The 5459-nt window shown below is 44.0% G+C and overlaps 2 pseudogenes; both read left to right on the top strand.

Moving 5' to 3' along the window:
• The first annotated feature begins 3416 nt into the window (after positions 1–3416).
• LOC148813676 (uncharacterized) lies at positions 3417–4239 on the top strand (annotated as a pseudogene).
• LOC148813675 (uncharacterized) lies at positions 4236–5191 on the top strand (annotated as a pseudogene).
• The last annotated feature ends 268 nt before the right edge of the window (positions 5192–5459 follow it).

Below are 5459 nucleotides of genomic sequence, written 5' to 3'. Positions count from 1 at the left end.
TTTGTATTCTGATAACCCTCACGATAAGATCTGTTAGGTTTACATGCATATTCTATGTATTAATAAATGTATCCTCGTGTATTAGTACCTGTGTGTGTGCGTTGTTTGAGTTATATCGCATGGTTGGATTCTAAGGCCATTAAAGAATCAATTTTGTGATTTCCTGCCACAATTAATAATTGTCCCAGTTAATGCCCAAACCCCTACAGAACTGGTGCCTCGTGAGAGCACACTACACCAGGTAGTCTAGGTAATCCATCATTATTTTTCGTGCAAATCTAATTGTGCCGATAGACTATCTTATGTCCATTTGCATTTGTCGGTCATAGCTGATCACCCAACAAGCGGTATGTACAGTTAGCAGTACGGAAAACAACATAAAGTACAGAAATAGAATAACAGCAACACTGAGCCCTCAGCACCATACTGAGCACACGTCCATCTGCTCTCCAGCTTTGTTTCGTTGCAATTCAGCACAGAGCTGAATATCATCTCTAGATAGAACAGTGTTAAATAGTCTGCAGACCAGTAGCAATTTTTAAAGTTAATTGCAATTGACCACAGGTGTTTTTCTATAGCTGTCAGGTTCATTTACATGAAGGAAATCTCTTACCGAGTAAGATTACAGTGCATTAAGTAGTAGAGGATACTTACTGAGTAACCTGATGCGTTTAAAAGCAGCACAACTGGGCAGGAGTCAAACTTGCAACCTTCTGGTTTGTAGTCAGATGTGTTATCCATTATACCACTGGCATGATGCGTTGAACTGTAACACAGTGAGCTTAGTGCTGCTACTAGCAATGCGTTACCCTGGTCCATTATTTTCCAAAAGTGAGAAACACTTGTTTTCTAAGTTTTGTCTGTTTTAAAACATCATCTCTCAAACCAAGAGTTTATCCTTTGCCCTGCAAGTCCGATTCATTTGGATTCCAAAGAAAAAAAATGTTTTCTTCCAAAACATCATAAAATCGTCACTTCATCCAGACTCTACCTCTCTCTTGAAGTGGTACAGCAGACCTTTCCAGGTGAGCAGATCACAGAGTCCGAAATGAGCTTCCTCCGTCAAGCAAAGTACCTGAACTTGACTCTGTCATCATAAAAGCACCCCTGTAATAAAGCAATTAAATTCCGAAATCAAGAGGGGAATTACCTACTGAAGTTCAAGAAGTCATCAATTTTAACCTAGCAAACACATTAAAGGCTGCATCTATACAAGTACGATTCTAGAAATGCTCACCAGATTATGTTTTAAGAAGGAGCTGCGGTTTAGGTTCCACCGAGATATAAACTCAGATGGCTGGATTCAGAATGCAGACTGATGGCATATAGATCCCTCGGTGATCTTCTGCATGTTCAAACCACCAGCATGTGACGACTCATGGTAAAGTGAAAAAAAAATGCCCTCAACATTGCTGACATTTTTTTGCCAGCTGGGAATATTTCTTCAGCATTGATAAGCAAGGTTTGTATTTCATCTTTCGCAAGTTTTATCAATTTCAAGAAAAAACAAGTTGTTCAAGAAAGGAAATTAATATTTGCATTCAACTATATCAAGCCGTAGGTGGTTGTCCATAATGATCAATTCTATACAACAGGAAGAAATGCATTGCTGGAAACTGGACCCATAATCTCCTGTTTATTAAACAGGTGCTTTAACCAAGTAAGCCACAGCACCAACAGAGCACTCCACTTTTACAGCCACTTAGACTTATCGTTCTGAGACATCTGCATTCAGTGTGTGCTGAGCGTGCTCGCTGAGCAAGTTGCCACCTTTACATGTAATTGCAGCAACGGCACCAAGAGAAAGGATGAGAAATGGCTTTTATCTGGAACTTTTCATGTCCAAGGAGCTCAATGTGTTTTCCATGTACAGAAGGGTGTCCTCTACACTGGCCACTGAAGCACAGCGTAGGCTTGGTGGTTTGACATCTCCCAAGGAAAATTTTGAAATCGCATGCGGAACAGGAAAATTCCCCTCGATGATCTGCTTATCTGTTGTGTTCTTCATGCATGGGTTCAAATCCCATACTTGTCAATCTCAACATCTGACACATGTGCCATTTCTAAGTTGAGCTTGTGTTCTTTTGTTCTTTTGCTCCAGTACAGCAAAAGAGCAATAATATTTCTAGCGGTGGCTGAACATGGTATAGTAGGCTAACATCAGTATCAAGCAGTGACAGTATCAGTATCAGATGAGGCTGCAGTACTTTGGTTTAGGAGCAGCAATATCTTTCTTGTGGAAAGAGGTATGACTGCAGTAATACAGCTCTTTGGAGCGAAAAAGTATCAACTATGGACATAAAGTCAACAGTTACGTTTAGAATCTAAAGACATAGGCGCCAATGCTCCAGGTAAAACTGGAGCTCACAATCTCTGCATGACTCCATTGTGCACTGCTGTATACATACCACACACTAACTGACTGTGCTATTGGAGCTGCACAACCTGCTCTCCTCACACAGACTGGCACTGCACAAACATAGGGTGAAATGTACCCTTGCTGAAGAACCACACCCTGAGAGAGGAAACACCTCAGAAAATGGAGGTGCAGTCCGAAATGGAAATCTAATGGGTAAATTGATTCTTAGATGTAACTGCTGTGCTGCGTGCAGGTTGTCAGAAGACAGTTTGTCAAGACAGGACATAACTCTCTAAATTACCAAATTAGCCGAGTGCAATTGCTAAACTTTGCAGAATATGTATTGGCGCTTCTTCTTTCGTTTCTATGTTGTAATCTTTCTTGTCCTAAGGAAAGGGGAAGTATTAGAAAAGGGACTAAGTGCTGTATTTTTCCACTGCATCCAACATCTTTTATAAAAAGCCTGTACTGCCTGTAGCAAGTGGAGTCTCTGATGCACTCTGCAGAGTGACAGCAGGACTCCCAATATTGCAATATTGAAATAAAGACCTTACTCAGGTGAGAACTCTCTCTTGTGGCTTCCTTGATAGGTATATTTCCATGACAATTTGGCGACAAGGATGGGATCACAAACCTGAGTGTGGACAGCTGCTGAAATTCCATCTGGACCCGGACAATTTTAGTAAATTGGACAAACCTCAGGGAATAAACTGCTTATCTTTTCCAGAGCGTCAGGATAATTCACGGCCGTCTGACGTCAGTAATTGATCCTTTTAAAGAACCTTTTGTTTTAGACTGTAGAAGTAATCTTACTATAAGCCCGGGGCTTCAGTAAGCAGGTCTTGGACCTGGTGAGTCTGGGACTCAAGTAAAAAGACGGTTGACAATATTTCCTGTGGTTTTGTTGCAGAGAAATAGGAGGCCGGTGAGGGTGTTCTCACACGGGTTTGATGAGTCTGGGACTCATATAAAGAACTTATTTTAACACAGACATGTGGTTAGTGCCCTGTGGGGTAGTTAATGTGGTAAAGTTCTAAGTAAGGCACCGATCGGTAAAATGGGTAATGAAAATTCAAAGATGAAAACGGGACCAAGTGGTCCAGCAAAATACATGTATGATAAGTTTGGAGAAATGGGAATAAAGAAAGTTAGGTTTTCCAGAAAAAGGTAGTTTTAGTACCAGACAGATACAACAACTAGAAGAACAGTTTAAAGAAAAGGAGAAAAAGGGAAATAAGAAAGTCAACTGGAAGTGTTTTGAGCTGTGGAAAACTGAGGCGCAAGTTAGAGAAAGATGAAGTAAACTGGGCAATAGTGGGAAGCAAACTGAAACACCCATGAACATAGTGGGAAGAGAATATGGATTAATATACTGTCAACCTTTTACTGATAATATGTCAGGGTGGACAAGTGAAAGATGGCCCCGTGACGGTAGTTTTCAGCCATGGGCCATACGATTAATACACGAAATGACAGATTTGCCTAACCCAGGGGGAGATCCTTTGTGGGATTATGAGTATATGTGTAAATGTGTAAGTGTTTGGGATGAATGTGCTAAAAGGTATGAGCCACGATGGGGTAAGAAACCTGAACAGATGATGTTGAGCACTACTAAAGTGTACCCCGAATTGGATTGTTTTGCAGTAGGTACTGCTCCTGTAATTGACCCTCCGTCACCTCCACCATATGGGGAGATAGGCGACCGACCTCGCCATATAATAGAATACGGAAAGGGGGACAGGGTGACCCTAGAGGGGCGCTCTCGCCATCCCGCACCAGAACAGGGGTGCGGTATGATGGGGGTCCCTCCACCGACCCTTCCGCCGTTCTGCATCCCCGGTCCAGGGATGGGGAGGAGGTGGTGCCCCATATGCCAATGATTGAATGTCCTAATCCCCGCACTGGTGAGGATGAAGAACCTACTGTCCTTGTTTTCCGCCCATGGAAATTAACTGAGTTGGCGGCAGTTTTTGGGGAGCTGCCAAACCCCAAAACCAATGGGCGCAAGTACACGACAGCCCTAAGACGACTGGTAGCACAGTGCAGACCCACGAGCGGAGAGCTAGAGACTATTTTGCAAAAGACTTTGAAGCTTGATTACGGCGACATAAGGGGAGACGGTCAAAATGAGTTTAGCCCTGACCAACCATACAGCAGCATGCTGGCAGTGACTATCAGACCCAGCTTAATGCCATATGTCGCAGAATAGAGACAAAATACCCGGGGAAAGTGGATTGGGTGGTGCTGGGGCAAATTAAGCAGAAACCCGGAGAAACCTGCAATTACTTTTTGGAGAGACTGACTCCTCTCTTCAGTAATCTTAGTGGCCTGCCTGAATCCCCAGCAGGAGGGGAAGGGTCAGTTTATGAAACCCAACTCACTTAACTTTTTGTAGAGGGACTGCTTTCAGAAATAGGCGGCATGGTAAAAACTACCTGTATCGGCTGGGACACCACCCGATTAGCAGAAGTATGTCGCCATGCTTATCATGCTGAATGACAGCTCACAGACAAAAGGGAGCGGAAAGCCCGAAAGGACAGTCATCAGCTTTACCAACTGCAAATGGCTCAGCTGCAGTTTTACCAGGGTAACCACAGTAGAGGCCGAGGGCAAGGGCAGCGTGGCCGTGGAGGATGGAGAGGAAGAGGCAGAGGCCCGAGAGGGGACTCCCAGGCTTGCTTCAAGTGTGGACGGAAGGGACACTGGGCTCGTGACTGCCCTGAACAAAACACAGCAGGAGGCAGAGACGACGGTGACAACTGGGATCCACCACCACCCCCTCCAGCCGAGGTAACCATGAGCTCACCCTGGCAAAGGGAGCAAAGGGACTGACTTTCATCGAAAGCTGAGGTAGGGATACCGGAGCCACACACTCGTTACTCAGGGATAATATCCATAGGTTCAACCCTACCTCAAAGTCCATTTTAACAGTAGGAGTAACGGGACATCCGATAAAATCTTATTTTTCTGCACCCCTCACAGTAGAATGCCAACAGCATGGGTTTGGGCCAGGTAATCACTCGTTCCTTCTTTCTAAAGGGTGCCCTGTTAATTTGTGTGGCAGAGATTTACTCTGCAAAATGGGCCTCACCATCGTCTG

This window comes from Atractosteus spatula, chromosome 28 (genome assembly GCF_055471065.1).
Source record: "Atractosteus spatula isolate fAtrSpa1 chromosome 28, fAtrSpa1.hap1, whole genome shotgun sequence".
Taxonomy (NCBI): Eukaryota; Metazoa; Chordata; class Actinopteri; order Semionotiformes; family Lepisosteidae; genus Atractosteus; species Atractosteus spatula.
The sequence above is the reverse complement of the archived record's forward strand: the minus strand, read 5'-3'. Positions and strand labels throughout refer to the sequence as shown.